Source organism: Saccopteryx bilineata, chromosome 2, assembly GCF_036850765.1.
Source record: "Saccopteryx bilineata isolate mSacBil1 chromosome 2, mSacBil1_pri_phased_curated, whole genome shotgun sequence".
NCBI classification, from domain to species: Eukaryota; Metazoa; Chordata; class Mammalia; order Chiroptera; family Emballonuridae; genus Saccopteryx; species Saccopteryx bilineata.
In genome coordinates this window covers 79,113,128-79,132,200 of record NC_089491.1, presented here as the reverse complement: position 1 = coordinate 79,132,200, position 19,073 = coordinate 79,113,128, and the positions used below count along the sequence as shown (strand labels likewise).

At 42.9% G+C, this 19,073-nt stretch overlaps 1 protein-coding gene across 3 annotated transcripts in view; it reads right to left on the bottom strand.

Annotated features, from left to right (window-relative positions):
* The window catches only part of SH3GL2 (SH3 domain containing GRB2 like 2, endophilin A1), a 275,024-nt gene that overhangs the window by 17,470 nt on the left and 238,481 nt on the right, over window positions 1-19,073 (bottom strand). The gene's annotated exons all lie outside the window — the stretch shown is intronic.

Genomic DNA, 19,073 nt, shown 5'->3' with positions numbered 1-19,073 from the left:
GTACAGACAGGTTTCATCTGTCCTCGTTCTTCCCTGCTGTGTCCAGCTCTTCTTCTCAAATGCTGACGCTGCTGACCAATAGCGATGCCAGGCCCGCCACAGACCTCTGGCTGCCAACTCTCAGAGGCAGTAACCTTGACGAGCCAACCACCTTCTGAACCCTTCCACACCAGTACCCCGTGCAGCCCTGCTGCAGCAGTGGGACCTGCCCACCTTCCAGATTCCTAAGTTCATTTACCTGGTCAGGGCTGCTCAGCAAACTTTCTCTGGTTCTTAAACACTACTTTTTTTTTTTTTTTTTTTTGCCTTATTTGCCCAGATCTTCCTATAACTGCACAAGTTCTCATTTCATAATAATATGGTAGGTTTGCTGCCCTGATTAAACCCTGATTGATACAGTGATGGTCTAATACCTCAGCTGACAAAAGATTATGATCTATCCTTGACAGAGCCCTGAAAGTGAGTCAATTTAATTGTGCAAATCTATACTTTCAGGACAGAGCATAAAACAGAATAACTGGAGGTGGGAGTTAAGCTGCTCATTGTGGAAAGAACTCAGAAAAGGAAAACCAGTTTAACGAAGTGTGATTAAGACACAGACTCTGAGGTCAGAACATCTGAGTCCAAATCCTGGCTCTATTCCTTGCTGGGTGATTTTGGAGCTCAGTTACGTCCTCTGTAAAATGGTGCCTCCCCCTCACTGGGTTAGGTTAATGTGATGATTAAGTGACACAATGCACGCCACAATGCTGGTGCGTGCTAAATATGCAGTAAATGTTAGTTATTTCTAGGAGCACCCAACATGCCAGCAGGGTTGCTTTTCCAAGATAGTCTACGAGTTAAGTAACTCTGAGTTTCAGGTTCTTCGTGCAAAAAACGTTGAAAAAAAAGACAGTTGGATAGTACTTAAAACTTTTCTAAGTTTCCTTACGTAGAGTGCTTCTCTTAGATATAAGACTCTCAAAGAAAGCATCCCCTCGACACTCCTGGCAGTTTCCTGAAGTTGCTAGAACCGTCCCTGTCCTTGGAAGGCCTTCCTTCTCTGTCTGTCCAGCGCGACAACAGGCAACACTCCTCCACAGTTTTTCCCAACCACCCTTTACCACCACTGCCTTCCATATAAGTGAACCCTGCCTCACTTCCGTCTCCAGTGTGCCCTGTACGTACTGATCACATCTCACACAATATTTTGTTTTTCTTTTCTGCCTGTCTGTTTTCTGCTACAAGTTGAGAAACCGTATCCTACTAAATTCTAGCACAGGGCTAAGCATAGAGCAGGTATTTATTATTAATTGTGAGCTGAATAATTTCATCTAAAAGTTTAAATTTTTTATAAAATTCTTCTGCATACATCATCTTTCCAAATCCTTAGAGAAAGACTTCCCTGTTTAAAAGCACAATGATCTATTATGCCCTGAATGGAGCTAGAGGTTGCTGATAAGATCTCATTACACACTAACTCTGATCTGACAGGATGATTTGGGACAATAGGTCATGCTGATGGCAATCTGGCTTGTTTGTGGCCCTTACACAGACTTCATTTAAAGAATTCAAGGGTACTGGGCCTTTTCAATCTCCTGAATCCATTCCTTAAAGGGCAGAGAGGGGAATCCCACTTCCCATTCACTCTTATTAATACTGACTCTTTAGAAGCAATTCTTTAAATGATGCCATGAAAAACTGCTTTATGTGAAAATAGTAAGAAACTGGTCACACAATCTCCCATAATCAGGAAATAGGATCTCATTTTCCCCAACAAGAGGGTTCTTTAGATAAATTATGAGCCCTAAAGGGACAAAAAAGATCAAGTTAATAAAAATAAGTAAGTTACAACTAGGCATCCCTTCTATACAGACAAATTCTGAATTTATACAACCTGATTAAATTAGTATTTACCAAAAATCTGCTTTTTAAAGTTTTTTTCCTGTGATAAAATAAAACAATTTGTTAAGCACTTACTATGTGAAAGGAACTATGCTAGGGAAATTCTGAGAGAAGCAAGGGCCAGCCTCTGTTCTCAGTGAACTTATTGAGGAGTCAGAGAGCACTCTGTCACTGTGATGGGAGGCACGTGTGGGCCACGCTTCAGACAAGGTGATAAAGTATCCGCCTCCCAGGAAAGAGCAATGCATTCTGCATTCTGCCCGGAAGAGCGGGGCTGGGAAGGCTCGTGAAACAGGCGGCACTGGAGCTGCATTCCAGAGTGAGCTGGAAAGGCAGTGTGATGGGAAAGGCCGCTGCAGGTGTCTGGGGACTAAGAGAAAGGCACACAGAAGTGCTCAGTGTGCCTGGAGATGTCATAAGGCCTGCGGGTTAGGTGAGGAGGCCACAATGTTGGAACCAGGTTTGAAGGGACTTCAATGTCATGCTACGGAGCTAAGCTTCTATTCTGTAGATGAAGACGATTTCCATTAAAACGTTCTGAGAGAATTATTTAAAATCTAGACCTTTAAAGGGGTTTTATTTCAAATTAAATCTTATTTAGGTTTAGGTTAAAATATTTCTATCATCAATATATACAATATATACTGGAAGCAGGGAGGCAAGTTAGAATATCTTAACTGTGGGTTTTTTTGGGTCAGATATTATTTAATATTTTTTCATTAATATTTTAAAACTCTTATAACAATCTAATTTTGTGTACCTCTCTTATTTTTCTTATTTAAGGATGAAATTCATGAAGTAATAAACTACCCTTCGGTACACTGTTTTTCATGTGTAAAATAGTCGTTAGGGCAGAGAGTAACAGAGCATATTTACATATGCACCACTCATTGTTAAATGCCATGATCAAACCATTGGTCCCTGTGAATCTCTGAACAGCTACCTGTGTACTAGCATTTCCACCCATCCCATCATGAAACATAAGAAGAAATAAACATATTCTCTGTGCCTCCCCTCTTTTTCCAGCAGGGAGCTCCTAAAACCTTCCCAACCTTCTAAGTGTAAGTGGAATGAAGAGGCTCAGCACAACATCTCAGCACAGGCTGGGGCGAGGGGTCCGGAGGAGGTAGAATGGGTGTTCACTGCTGGAGGGGCAGAGACGAGCAGCGAGTCTCCCCTTCTGCACCTCACCCTGTTCCCCTCCTGAAGTGACCATGACAGGTGTGTGTGAGGAGAGACAGCTGTAAATTTACAAAAGGAAAATTACAACCTGCTTTAAACTGCAGCATTAGGCTCTGAAGAGTGGCTTGCTTCCCTCCTCAATTGTGAGATTTCAAAAAGAACAACACTGACAGGATCACATGACAAGAGGGAAGAAGAAATGCCAATCACCGCCCTCGGCTTGCGTTTATGAACACAGCCGACATATCAAAAAGAAGAGGCGACCAGAGCATCCTAAGTCACACCTCTGTGCCCTGTCAGGAGAAACCTACTGGACTGTGCAGCCACCAGGGACGACCAAAGGCACAGAAGAAGTTTCCCGGAAGTCGTTCACTGCTTTCAGAAACTTAATTCCTTTGCCATCTCTATCTTACAGAATCCCAACCTAGCTACCCAAAAGCACAGAGACCTTTAGCAGACAAATGCTTAATGATTTGTACATGTTTCCATAAATGCTTCCATTTGGTTTGAAAACTTAGAACCCTGAAATATCTTTGAAAAACTGAAGATCAGGGCCATGTTTCATTCCATAGCTATCATTTCATAAGTATCTACCATGTGTAATTCACATTGATTATCTCTTTAATCCGCCCGATGCCAGGAGATGGGTTTGGTTCCTCCATTTCACAGATAAGGAAAAGGAAACACAGAGAAATGAGGTAACCTGGCCAAAGACACAACCCAAATCCTAGCTGTGTCTCAAGAGCCTGTTCTTGCCTCAAAAAGCCACTCCAGCTCTCACTGCTTTGGTACCTCTATTCAAATAGGCCAGATGGGAATTGTCAGCAACAAAGTAGAGAGCACTCGCTATATTTACACTTACTGAGGGTTTGAAAATGCAGAGGGGCAGGAGCGTGACAGAGGCTGCGAGGACGCGGGAAGCAGGAGGAGAGCAGGGCGCGGGGAGGTCGTGGCAGGAAGAGGCCTGCCCTCTCTCCTCTGCTTCCTCACCTCGTACAGAAAGGATGTCTGCTTGATCTTGTGACGCTGTTCACATCTGACTATCTTTCATACATGTGCGGGAATCCAGTAGGGTAAGTGGACTGGGTCCTTTGAAAATGAGTCGATGGTATGTATCTCTTCCAGTGTACAAAGAACCTTAATGCAAATTTCCAAAACCAATGAAATCCATTTTTTTGTAAAACCACTGCTGAGATCAAAACCAGTAAGTTTTACTTTAAAACTAATGTAAAGAGGCCCTGGCCGGTTGGCTCAGCGGTGGAGCGTCGGCCTAGCGTGCAGAGGACCCAGGTTCGATTCCCGGCCGGGGCACATAGGGGAGGCGCCCATTTGCTTCTCCACCCCTCCGCCGCGCTTTCCTCTCTGTCTCTCTCTTCCCCTCCTGCAGCCAAGGCTCCACTGGAGCGGGGATGGCCCGGGCACTGGGGATGGCTCTGTGGCCTCTGCCCCAGGCGCTAGGGTGGCTCTGGTCGCAACATGGCGACACCCAGGAGGGTCGCAACATGGCGATGCCCAGGATGGGCAGAGCATCGCCCCCTGGTGGGCAGAGCGTCGCCCCCTGGTGGGCGTGCCGGGTGGATCCCGGTCGGGCGCATGCGGGAGTCTGTCTGACTGTCTCTCCCTGTTTCCAGCTTCAGAAAAATGCAAAAAAAAAAAAAAAAAAAAAAAACTAAAACTAATGTAAAGACATTAACTTTGTTTTTTTTAAACCCTCCTTTTCTTTGTTTTTATTTCTACAAAAATGAATACTACAACCAAACCATTTCCTTATAATCTGGTTTCTGTGGCTGGGTCTTTACAAAAAGATTAAAAAATAAAAAGACTCAATGGATATTTCAAGGAAAATAAAGGGTAGCTTATTGCCCCTTCTTGTGGAAAATTATCAAATTTCATTAGGGATAACTAATTACTAAATGTAACAAACATTGTGAACAAGCATGGGTAGATCTAAGTTGCATTTAAATGTGAAAATGCAACCTCTTTCTGAAGATAAAACAATTAGAACTGCATTCTCCTGTGACACGCTGTTATTTCCAACCAGTTAATAAAACTGTGCCAGCTAACAAAGGAATAACACAGGACAGCCTTCAAATTCCTGCTCTGCTGCTCACCAGCTCTGCAGGGAAGAGAAGGTGCTTCCCCTCAGCCCTCAGCCTCAGTGAGCCTGATTATAAGTAACAGACAAAAATACTTACTGATAGAATTGCTGTGATGGTGAAATGATATCATGAATGTAATCAAAACAGGCACTAAATAAATATGATTTATTTTTTCCTCTTGCCCCCTTTTGGCAAGAGAAAACTGTATTGATAGCCAATTTATTGAAATGGACACCAACAGTTAAAATTGTACTTACTTCTGAGTTATTTAAACTAAATTTTCAAAATTTAGTACAGAGATTACAACCCCAATATTGGTAGAAATCTGCAAATTACACTAAGTTAGATTTGGGGCTTAATACTTGCAACAAAATGTATGCAAGAAATAACATTTTAGTCTATATTTCACACTGGCAGCCTCTGATGGCTGTGCAAATGGCCTGATTTTCCTAGGTGAAATCTCAGAACATCTACCCTGCTGCTCCCTGCACTATGAGCCTTGCACACTAACAGTTATTAGAGGGTGCAAAAGATTTATACAATAATGAGGGCTTTGGTAAATTTCCTCAAAACTTTGCAGTTTCTTTTGAAAAATATTAGAAGGGATTAGGAAAGGAAAGAAAAAGATTCGCCCACTGACAATATGTAACTTTAGCACTTAATCATGCCACCCTCAACCCAAATAATGGTATTTATATAACACCTCCCTCCAAAGCAACAGGGCGCTCGCAGGCCCTTGCTGAGTAGGAAGCAGTGGGGAGGTATTTTGAGACAGGAAGCCATGGTACAGGCAGCAGCGCTAGGAACCCGTGAATTGGGACAGTGAACATCTCCCGCTTCCACAAAGCGCGAATACAGGTCTCATAGCTCACAGAGCATGCTGGGAAAGCAGACAATTACACCACAGGAGCAGCAAGTGACGCCTACAACTTGGAAAATACAATCCTCTGAGTACTAACGTAATGAGCCTTTGCTTCAGGTTTTCAGAGCAGACATAGGGTGGGTGCTTGGCACCATGATACTGTCTGGGGGAGGACCCTGCAGTGATTTCCCCAGAGACCTTACATGTGGAGCAATTGCTAGGTTACAGGCAGAGCCATATGCCACTAGGAAGAGAAGCTGAGTGACATTTCTTGAGCCCCTACAAAGTGTCAGGCACTGTGCCAAGTGCTTTTCACTGTGTTTCAAACACAGCTTCAGTCGTAACACAGAGTGGACCTGTCCAACCACTCCCGAGGGGTTCCAAAGATGTGACAGGTTTTTCAATTTACCTCCTGCTTCAATGTAAGGTGTCCAGAGACCAAAAGTGAAAAGGGCAAATGGCCTGATGGCCCTGAGGGGGTATGCTTGACATAGGAGCTCTGGCTAGGAACAAACAGCCATAGTGTACTAGTTTGCTATGCTGCATTACAAAGTTATAGAAACTTAGTGGCCCAAACAGTACATATTTATCTCATATTTTTTTTAGAAGTTCTGGTCTGACCAGAGTCCTCTACTCAGGGCCTCTTAAGGCTCCTATCCAGGTGGCCGCCTGGCTGCCCTGTTATCAGGAAGCCTGAGTAAAGACAAGTCTGATTCTAAGCTTACTCAGGCTTTGACAAAGTTTCACTTCCTGGCGCTGGTATGACTGAGGGCCTTGGTTCTTACTAGCTGCCTGCTAGTGGCCAGCAGGAGAGTCTCCGACTCCAGTCCAGGACAGTTTTATATAAAGTAATATGGTCACGGGACAGACACAGTACCAACTTGGCCATACAGTATAACCTAATCAACAGAGTGGAGAGTGTTCAGTCCCATCACCTTTGCCAATTCTATTCCTTAGAAGCAAGTCACAAATCCCACCTACACTCAAAGAGAAGGGATTATACAAGGGTGTGAACAATAGAGGTCACTCTAGAGTGTATTTATCACACATACCATGACTAAAGGTGCCTTTATATTTTATAGCACAAGAGAGTGAAGACAAAATGGACTGTGGAGACAGTCCTATCTGAATATGAATTCTGGTTCCTTTGTGGCATGATTTTGAGCAAATTATTTAATCTCTCTTGAAGCTTCAGTTTTTAATCTGAAAATAGCAACAACTATTATCTACAACTGTAAATATGAATGTTCTTTTAATGGATTCAGCTCAATGATCTTAAACATGAGAATATACACTTTCAAATTTTTTCCAAAACAACTATGAAATGTATTAATTGTGTATGACACCAAGCAGAAACACTATAGACAGAGTGCTATCAGCTCTGATCCTGGCCTGTTCAAGTCTGCCGACTGTGTCTCTACCTGAAAGGTTTAGTTACTCCTACCAGATGGAGCTTAAATATGCTTAACAAGATTTGATTCATTCATTCAGTGAATTAAGCACCTACTAAGTACCAAATACTGTGCTAGGTATTAGGTATATATAAGTGAGCAAAATAGACATAGTCCTTCATTCGATGAGTTTATGATACAGTAAAAGAGATAAACAGCATTCATTCAATAAATACTCATTGAGGGCACTATCTGTATATAGGGATAGTTAACAGGACAAAGCCCCTTTCCTTATGGAGATTACATTTCAGATGGAAAACATGGGTGATGAGCAAATGATAAATAAAAAATATATAAAAGATATTTTCAAATGGTACTAGAGTAATAGGAGGGGATACGAGAGTGATGGAGAGACGCTATCTCAGGTCGGGTGGCAGGGAAGGACTGCACAGGGAGGTAGAATGGAGTGAGGAGGAGAAGCCACACGGATCAGGGAGAACATTCCAGGCAGAGGAGCTTCCTGTGCAAAGACCCTGAGGCAGAAAACAACTGGAGCTTGACTGAGAATCAGAATAAGCAGGGAGAGTAGACAGAGGACAATGTGGTCTCAAGAGCAGATCAAAAGCCAAATCACATAGATCCTGGCAGCCAGGAAGCCTATGTTGAGCTCACTGGGAAACACCAGAGAGTAATAAGCAGAGGAGTGATGAGAGATGATTTACATCTTTCATGGAATGACCTGGCTGCCGTGTGGGGAATGTACAGTGGGAGGAAGGATGGAGGACGACAGTATACTGAACAGGTAAAAATGACCAAAGAAAGTGAACATTGTGGTAAGTGCAATGAAAGATAAGAACAGGGCTCTTTGATGTAGGGTGCAAACAACAGTCCCACACTCAGGCCACTTGCTTTATGCTGGCAGAGATAAGCCACACCTCAGAAAGTAAAGTATAATAAAAATTTAAATAGTGTAAGTGCCATGAAGAAAAATAAAGTGGGGCAAGGGCTTAGACAGTGGTGAGAGGTAATATCTTAAATAAGATGGTCGGGAAAGCTGCACACATCCAATGCCATCTGAGCAGAGACCTGAGCCAAGACCGAGAAGACCTGGAGAGGGTGACTGCTGCAGAAGGAGCACCAGAAGGAGCACGGGCCGCAGGAAAGAAGGTGCCCGTGTGCACGAGGGGCAGAGGAGGCTGGTGATGCTGGTGCGGAGGGAGCGAGACGGCGGGCAGCAGGAATGGAGGAAACAGAGTTGGATCCCCGGACCTTGCCACTCAGGAGGAGAACTTCCAATTGTACTGTAAATGGGGAACGGCTGGAGAGATCGCGGGGGAGAGTGCAACATGGGAGTGGACCTGACTTAGGGGCTCAGGGGACATTTAAGTTGAGACAGGAAGGATGAATAAGAAGACAAGTGTCACATAAGGGGCAGGTGGGGCATTCCAGGAAGAGTGTCCTGCGGATGCCTACTCCTGATGCAGGAAAGAGCTTGAAGGGCCAGAAACTCTGAGAGGCGAGGGAGGCTGCGGAGGGAATAAGAGAAGGGGCTGGCAAGACAGAGCAGGGACCCCCACGTGCAGGGAGCGTACTAGCAGCTTGGGACTATAAAGTGCAACTCCACTAGCTTAATTCTCCTATCTGTGCATATTTTTAAATGCACAATATGTCTGTTATGATAAATTACATCTTAAGCAAGCTCTGGCTTTAGCTATCTTTAGAGACAGTGGGTGAATATTATTAATCTACCAATGCCAGCTGACTTAAAACTTTGGATTTTTTAAGGAGTCTCAGATATATTATGAACTTATTATTTTTCAGTATTTTCCCCAAAGATTAAGTAAAACTAGGAAAACCTTCCAGCTCTTTTATTACATAGAGTATATAAATTATACCATATGTCACCTGACTTACAATTTCCTTTTTAATATGTTCTTCCTGGCCTGATCAGGCAGTGGCACAATGGATAGAGCATCAGACTGGGATGCAGAGGACCCAGGTTCGAAACCCCACGGTAGCTGGCTTGACCATGGGCTTATCTGGTTTGAGCACAGCTCACCAGGTTGAGCCCAAGGTCGCTGGCTTAAACAAGGGGTCACTCGCTCTGCTGTAGCCCCCCAGTCAAGGCACATATGAGAAAGCAGTCAATAAACAACTAAGGTGCCACAACAAAAAGTTGATGCTTCTCATCTCTCTCCTTCCTGTCTGTCCCTAAAAAACTGTCTCTCTCTCTCTGTCACACACACACACAAAAAAAGTTCTTCCTGGACAGACTCTATGCCATTGAATTAGAAACATTTCCCTTGAAATCACTATTGCAAATTGGTCCTTTACACATTTTGATTATTTTCAAGTGCCAGCATTTGGAAGAGCAAAGCTCTGGCTACGGGACTCAGCAGCCCCCCCTCCCATTCTTTAACTGAAGGATGCACACACTCAGTTATGCACCCATTCGGCAGACACTGAGGGAAACAATGGACCAAGCACAGGGCTAAGAGCCCGAACAGACAAGTAGATGATCACAGCTCAGGCCCCGCCCTCCAGGAAGCAGCACATTCAGTGCGTTGTGGAGCCAAGGATTTGAATGCATGAATGCCAAATAATATGATATATGTACTTTCAATTCTACCACCACCAAATAGCATATAATCGCTGTATTTACTCATCTTTGGAAGAAATAACTAAGAGGGAAAGAATAATAATCTTGATATATTATCTTTTCAATGATTAATATGGTATTTTATAATTAATTGAGTGAATTTTTACTTCTGCAGGCAACATTCCACAAGTGAGACGTGAATTTATTACTGAAGAATCCTGCATAGACATTTATGACCCCACTTTACTGCTCCAGTCACAGGCATGTTGGAGAAAGCTAGGCCATGTCAGTATTCCAGGGGCACGCATTTCTGCAGAGAACCAAACCCTGACTATATATACAGTGTTTTTATGGTCAAACTGCTTTTTGTCTTCACACCTTGGAAATCTACTGGATTATCACATAAGGGTTAGAATAACTTTTCAGTGCAAACCGAGAAAGCCCCGTCAAGCCTGGTGCGCTGCGGCTGGGAGGGAAACGGCCCAGCCTGGCCATGCCCACCTCAGTCTACTTCAGGAGAAGCTCTGCACCACAGAGCCAGGGAGCAGATGTGCAGGAGGACAAAGACAAAGGTAAGGACATCCTGATCCAAAACTGAGTCCATTTCTCTATTGAAAAAAACTACACAAAAACCAAGCAGCTAAATATCAAGCACATATAAAGATATAATAAATAGGTTGAATAGAAAACTAGTCCAATGCTGTCTATTATGGGAACCACTGACCACATGGGGTTATGGAACATTTAAACTGTGGTCAGTCCAAAGCAAGATTGGCTGGAAGTATAAAACATACACAAAATTTCAAAACTGAGCATAAGAAAAAATAATTTCTCATACCGGTAATTTTTTGTTGTTGTTTGGTTTTTTTGTTTGTTTGTTTTTTACAGAGACAGAGAGACAGTCAGAGAGAAGGATAGATAGGGACAGACAGACAGAAACGGAGAGATGAGAAGCATCAATCATCAGTTTTTCGTTGTGCATTGCGACACCTTAGTTGTTCATTGATTGCTTTCTCATATGTGCCTTGACCATGGGCCTTCAGCAGACCGAGTAACCCCTTGCTCAAGCCAGTGACCTTGGGTCTAAGCGGGTGAGCTTTTTGCTCAAGCCAGATGAGCCCACGCTCAAGCTAGCAACCTCGGGGTCTTGAACCTGGGTCCTCTCTGCATCCCAGTCCGACGCTCTATCCACTGCGCCACCGCCTGGTCAGGCTCATACCGATAATTTTTAATGTTGGTTAATATTTTGCATATATTAGGTTAAATAAAATATATTATTAAAATCAATTTTTCCTTTCTTTTTACTTTTTTAATGTGGCTACTAGGAAGTTCAAAAGTACACTCATGGCCTGCATCATATTTGTATTGGAAGATGCTGATTTAGTGCACCCCCCACCCACCCACCCAAGGAATCAGAATACCCAGATAAGAAAGTTGATTTATATTTTCTGTGATATTTTTACTCTTGGAGTCCAGGAGAACTGCAGCTCACAATCAACAGAACGGAATTTGTATACACAGTCCTTTTAATGTTCAAATTATTTATCTAACCAGGTTAGACACTCGTACTGATTTATGCTGGTTCTGTTAGAATAATTTCACAGTCCAAAGTGAAAGACTGTATAGGTGTCTGTTCTATGCTCTCACATCCTGCTTTACAGGGCATACCTGCAGACCTGGGACCCCATTCACCCTCCTCACCCCAACAGTTAGCTGGAATTCCCGGAAGGAACTGGCTGTGAAGCCCTCTGGGCCGCTCTCCTCAGAGTGTACATACCTTCTGTTGTTAGACAGTGAGGCCTCAGAGAGCAGGGGCTCCATCTAGGTCCTGTTCCTACCTGTGCTGCATCTAGAATTGGTCTTCACATCAGAGTGAATGCATTAGATAAGTGCTGGTTACAGGGCCAGAGCTGATGGTGTAGGGAGAAGGAAGAATTTTCCTTCCTGTCCTTTGTATTAGAGTAGTTTTATCACATTAGACACTGATTGACAACTGTGCTTCATAATTCATTTATTCAACTCTCCCAGTGCCCCTGACTGGCAAACCTGAGCCAGGGGCTGGACATGCAGTGGTGAATAACACAGGCACAGTCCCATCCTTATGAGGGCAGACAAAAGCCCACACATCACACATTACAGTAACTGGCATGTAACCCAGGGGAAAAGCAGCTGGGATCATGAAAGGGATGTTGAGCAGGGAACCTAATGTTGATTGTGTGTGTGTGTGTGTGTGTGTGTTTGTGGGGGGGTCAAGGAAAGCTTCTAAGTCACCTTTACAGCAGACCTGAGGGCACTGTTCGCCTGGCACGGTGGAGGAGAAAGGGGCAGGCTGACTGTGAAGGGAGGGCCTTTTAAGCCATGTGAAAATTTTTCAACTTAATCCTAAAAGCAATGAAAAACCAGTGAAGGGTTTTATGCAAGATAATAATATGATCAGATTTTCCTTTTAAACGTATCACTCTGGAGATGGGTAAGAATGGACACAGAGCATATCAATGGATTCATGAGAATTAATCAACCTCTCTCTGGTCATCATTTCAATAGACACTGAGATTCAAGAATAAAAAAGAAGTGTCTGATCCACAACCACAAGATCTGAAAACCAGAATACATCCCAGAGGATTAATCTAAAACAATATACTCTCAAAATACCCTCAAAGCACTAATTCTCACTGATTCTACTGGCCGGGCCATTAAAATTGAGCCTTAAGTCAGCCTCTGTCCTGACCCAAGCCAGATCTTGTGTATTCAGAACCAGCACCCAGCAATATATATTGGTAGACCAGCTCCTGAGGTTACTGAGAGGCTGAGTTGTCAAAGTAGTGAGCAAACTGTATGGGTTTGGGAATATTCATTTTGGTCTTTTCTGGCCGAGAACTGGGTGCCTCTCAGTATTTGATAGATTTCTGTGTCCCCTTCTCAAGGACACTTGGGTTCTGACAAGTGTACTTGATCAGCCAATGTCTTTCAAGAGCACCACAGCCAGTGTCTGAGCCCAATGCAAGAAATTCATGGAGGAACTAAGTCATATCTGTCAGAAAGCAATTAAATACAGTTTATCTAAATTACATAAAATGAGTATATGAACTTTTGTTTTGTTCTACACTTTTATTTGTTCTAACACTTATTTGCCTATATATGTGTCCTGTCCATATATAACTGCTTTTCTAAAGCCAGCTTGGAATTGCCCGGATGGCCTTTACCTTGCTGGCCGATGCCTGTTCAATTTCAAATATCCATAAAACTAGTACGTTGGCAGTTACACAGAATGTTAAACATTTATTAAAAAGGTGTCATTTCTAAAAAATCTCCCCCAATTACCTGGTTCTATAATCCTTTTTATTAAAATAAAAATAAGTCTCAACCCCACAATTTATTTTCTTTTTGAACATCTGTTGCACTACTCTGAAAGCAAGTGACCCTTCACACCTAAATGAAGTTAAACCCATCCCTCTCAGAGACAGGCCATCAATGTAAAGGATGTGGGATTAGAAGCAGTCAATCCAGGGTTCCAATCTTGGTTCCAGCCCCTCCTAGATGGATAAATTTGGGAAAATTTCTCAATTTCTCTGGCCCTTGTTTTTTCCTACATAAAATGAGGCTAGCCTACTGTATTAGTTTCCTAGTGCCGCCATAATAAATTACCACAAACAAATTAAAACAAGAGAAATTTACTCTTTCATAGTTCAAGAGACCATCACTCTGAATCAAGGTGTCAGTCGGACTAGTTCTGTCCTGTCCAGAAGTTCTCTGGGAGAAGCCTTCCTTGCCTCTTCTGGCTTCTGGGAGCTCCTAGCATTATGTGCCTTGGGGCAACATAACTCCAGTCTCTACCTCCATCTTCACATGGCTTTTTCCCTCTCTCTGTCTTCTTGTCTCATAAGGACACTAGTCCTTGAATTTAGGGCTTACCCTAATGCCAGGATGTAAAGCCAGTATACAAGGCCACCAGCATAGCCACCTGGCCCATGCAGGTTTGCATTGGATTCGGACAGTTGGTAAAGAAACAACAAAGCCAAAAACTGGTGGGCCATCATCTTTAATCCTAGCTTGCATCAGGAGGGCAAGTAAAAACACACACTGGGCTCCAAAACCCACTCACATTCAAAGCTCACAAAGCTACTGACATATCCGAGTTTCCTAGAATCAAAGGTTTCTAGCTCACCAGACTTATTCACCTCTGTTCCCCATCTCCTTCCTTCTCCCTGCACGAACTCTGCACAAACTCTACACAAACTGGCTTCTCACTCAACACTCCACCATCTTGGCTGCTTCTCCTAGCCTCCTCTACGTGGCCTTTTTCTGCTCTCCTCTCTGCTCTCCTCTCTAATGCTAATAATCCCAGGAACTGAGAGAGTGCAAGCTCCTGGTCTGCCTACTTTATAGTGCAGAAATCAAAACCTTTAATCCAATATACAAAATAGGGAAGTTTCTATTACAGGGGTCCCCAAACTACAGCCCGGGGGCCGCATGCGGCCCTCTGAGGCCATTTATCCGGCCCCTCCTGTACTTCCAGAAGAGGCACCTCTTTCATTGGTGGGTCAGTGAAAGGAGCACAGGATGCGGATGCTGGAGTACTGTATGTGGTGGCGCCGCTCATGTACAGTACTACTTCCAGTGACATGGGAAGCATGTGTCACGGCTCCGGAAGTGCATCATATCACTTGTTATGGCTAGCAGTGACAAATATGGAACCGGACATTGACCATCTCATTAGCCAAAAGCAGACCCATAGTTCCCATTGAAATACTGGTCAGTTTGTTGATTTAAATTTACTTGTTCTTTATTTTAAATATTGTATTTGTTCCCGTTTTGTTTTTTTACTTTAAAATAAGATATGTGCAGTGTGCATAGGGATTTATTCATAGTGTTTTTTTTATAGTTCGGCCCTCCAACGGTCTGAGGAACAGTGAACTGGCCCCCTGTGTAAAAAGTTTGGGGACCCCTGTTCTAATACAAAGTCACTTATCTGAGGCATGATGGGATTGCACCACCCCACATCAGAAAGGGTGGGAAAGGCTTAGTCCTAAAACCAAGCCCCAGGCTACAAGGATCCTGCCTGCCACCCCCAACACACATTAATATCACCTAGGCAACAGACTTTCATGTGGGCAGCGCCATCTTTAACAAAGTGAGCATAATATATTTTATCTGCCCAACACAGGATGAGTTAATCTCAAAATCAATAACTAATTATATCTGGAAAAAAACTGAGGAGCCACTGAGCCACTTTACCCTCAGGTGTTGTAGAGTACCAAAAGCTACAGAATTAATATTAATATTTTGGGAGGCTTGAGAAACATTTTGTTGATTTGGGTTAAGATGTGCAGAGAAATTGTGAGAATAGTCTCTGTACTGTGTGATTGGCATAGTCAGGATGGCCCTTGGCATTGTGTTGCAAATGCAGAGGGGAGGAAAACAGGGATCCTCAGACATTCCACTACGCCTGTGGGGAAAAGGGTGAATAGCTAGCCAGGTACAGGGAGAGAAAAGCCAAAATAAACCTGTTCTCATAGCAATAAGTCATTTGTGGGCATTTGTCCCCACGGAATCTACCTCTCCTATGTGAATGCGTGTGGTTAACACGTGTGACTCAGGACAGAGAGATGGCAGATAAACACTAGATAATATAGGAAGGCCTTTTAATATGTAAAGAGACATCTTTCTACCATTGTGTTGGCTTGTAAACTTTGTTTTCCCCAAAAGGATGTATGGCTTGCAAAGTGAACATGGTCCTATCATGTTAAAGGACATATGACTATAACCAATAGTGGTAAGGGGCTCCTAATTGCAATTTTTGCTTCTGTACTTCCCACTTACAAAACTATAAAAACTAAGTAGAACAAAGGGCCGGTGTGCACTTTCCTTCAGAATTCTGTCGGAGTAGCCACCGCTTGGCCAAGCTAGACAATAAAGCTTTGATGTGTAACCGACGGACCTTGTTCCTTTCTTCCATGTTTTGGGTCCCTCCGAATTTGGCTTAACAAAACTATTACCAAATAAGGTCACATTCTGAGGTTTTGAGTAGGCCTGAATTGGGAGGACATGCTAGTCAATACACTATACCTACGTACAGCACAGCACTGTTCTGTCATGCTCAGGAACACTGAGGTCCTCACTGAGATTCTGTACTACAGTAGCTATTCAATCCATTTTCTATACTATAAATTGCCCAACTGTGTTTTATTTTTGTCACAGAAGAAATGGTTACTTTTAGATGTTACTGCGTATAGAACTAGCATTGTACTGAAAATTCATTAGTGTTCAATAAAGACTATATTTTTCATCCCCTCCCCTATGTTTATTTTAGCTCTGCAATGAGTTACTAGCTCAATTCATGTACATAAAGATAAAAACAATCATTTCTTTCTTCTATAAAATCATTTCCTATGGTGAGGAAGGATTGCTGTAAGGTACCAAAAAGCGGAAAATTGATATTGATATTCTGGGAGGAAAGGTCAGGCTTTCCTGTCCCATCCCTCCTATAGGGAGGGGAGGGAGAAGAATGTAGAAGTTTCTGGCTTGCAAGAACAATGGGTCATTCTGTTTTAAATCTAAAATAAAGGTTAACCTAGAAACTTCTTCTTTCAATAGGAGGCAGCATTTACATACCACCTTGTATTGATTGTAGTCCCTCCCCCTTCCTGGAATCTTGAGGGTAAAATACCTATAGGCTAGTGAGGGAAGATGAACCCTGAAAGATTTGTAAATGTCTTTGATTGTGTTACCTTGAAAGTCTTAATGTTTCTGTGTATCCCTAAACAAATGTTGCCAGCTCCTACCATGATGTCATGCTCTCCCTCGCCCGTGTGTGATCAAGGGTATATAAGCAGCCCCTGAACTATTTTTGGGACTGCATGATTTGGGCCTGAAGATTCCCCATATCAGCCATATGCGGCCGGCATATTTAAAATTTCCTTTTCTAATAAAACTCTTCAAAATTAATCTAGACTGAGTGTCTCTATGTGAACTCGATGAAATGAGGTACAGTGCCTTTCAGAATCTGGGGTGCAGTAATTTATAACAGGGTGACCAGTTCTCTTTCAGATCTCGACTTATTATGGTTGTTTAAATACAAGGGAATACATGTCCATTTAAGAGATTCTTGCCTTTCTGTGGAATATAAGGGTCATGAAGAAGTCTCTGGGTAAAAATTAAAAACTTGATTTTTGCTATTCTTTGCCTAATTTCCTAACCATTTGGTCTACTGTCAGTTAAATGCCTGGTCCCTATAGCCTACCACCATATTTACTTCCTCATATAATCCCATCTCTGATGTAGTTTAATAAGAAAAACAGAACCACTATCCTGTTGGGGACCGCAAGCCTACAGAGTCTTTGTGGTTTAGATTTTTGGGGGTCAGAGGTGTGGGGAACTGGCAGTAAGCTGAGAGTTTGCCCAAACCTCCACCTCACTTGCTTGGTTAAGTTGCTAAAGGCTGTTTTTCTCCACACCTCCGTGTTAGCTGTAATGCTGGACTGTTTGTACTGGTCCTATTCGCCCTGTCCTTCAGAAAGACTGGAGGCTGTTTTCTTTTTATTCTTTGTTTTGTGAAGTTAAGATGTTTTGTATGGTGAGGGTTTTCTGCACTTGGGAGAATTCTTAGGTTGCCTTGGAAATGTGACTTTGTTTTAATATCTTTCGTTTGCTAATGACCTCACTTTGCCCTATAAATAAAATAGGTAGGGAGGTGGAAACTGCTTTTTTGCAAGCTATCGTCTGCATTGCAAAGAGTCCTCCTGAGCCCACCTTTTTTCTCTTTAAGTCTATTTTCTTAATTCCACGCCATTCCCACTCAGGACCTGGAATTACTGGCCATGTTGGTTCGTGGCACTGTCCCACATAATTTGTTCATCTTCAAAACAGCAGCTCTACTGTACTAGGCAAACAAAGGTTGAATGAAACTGCAGTCAGCAGCTGGAGGCAATAGAGAGCTAGTCAGCCCTGCCCACTGCACTTACCCACTTCCTCTTGGCCCACATCTCTTCTTATCTCTTGCCCACTAATGCTCAGTATCCCAGTACGTTGAAGTTGGCACAGTGCCTGAGCCATCTTCCCTAGGACCACCAATGACACTGAAATCTCAACTTGCCACTCCCAAAGAAACTAGTCTCAACAGTAAGCAGTTTTCCAAACATTAATGCATTTCACTTAAATAATTTCAGCCTTGTTTCAAGATCCCATACTCAGTTACCATCTGCTATTCAGGAAGAGCAGGAAGGAGGAGATGATAATGTCAGCTGCTTTGCTCTGGTAGTACACCTCATGCCTCCAGAGATGCTCCAGTTCTGCATGGTTCTCTTTTCCAGGTAGAGCTCTGTTATCTCTAATATATATTCCTTCTCTTAGGGTCTAACACATTGGCAGAAACAAATGCCTATCTGTGGTGTGCTTGGAGAGGAATCAGAATTAAAGCAACCCTCCAAAGACTTTAGTGATGCTGTATGAACAAAAACCCTTTGTATTTCACAGAAACTATTCAACTTCCTATCTTTACACACTTTCTGGGAATTACTATTTCTTATCTTAATATTACTCCAATTTTCTTTCTTACCAGCCCTTGAAAATTAAAGTACCATTAATAACATCTTGCAGCTACCCTGACATTATATGCCACCTAAGCCGTTCATTCAACGTTGTTTATTAACTACACCACAGTCAGGAGTCGTGGCTGGGTAGCTCAGTTGGTCAAAGCATTGTCCCAATATGCCAAGGCTGTGGGTTTGATCCCTAGACAGGGCACATACAAGAATCAACGAATACATGCATAAATAAATGGAATATAACAACTTGGTGTTTTTCTTCCTTCCTCTCTCCCTAAAATCAATCAATAATTTTAAAAAATATACCACAGTCAGATAAATACCATCAAATCCTCCAGTCACTTTACTGTGAGCCTTAAAAAGAACCTCTATCCCGAGTGAAAGTGCCCTCTATCCCTGAAGTCACTGGATCTCTGGAGGAGTGGGCTGAGGAAGCTGAAGTGCAGCTAACCGAGCACATCTCTCAAACAAAAACCTCAAAGCTAGCTGGACGAATAACATGAATGTGTCAAG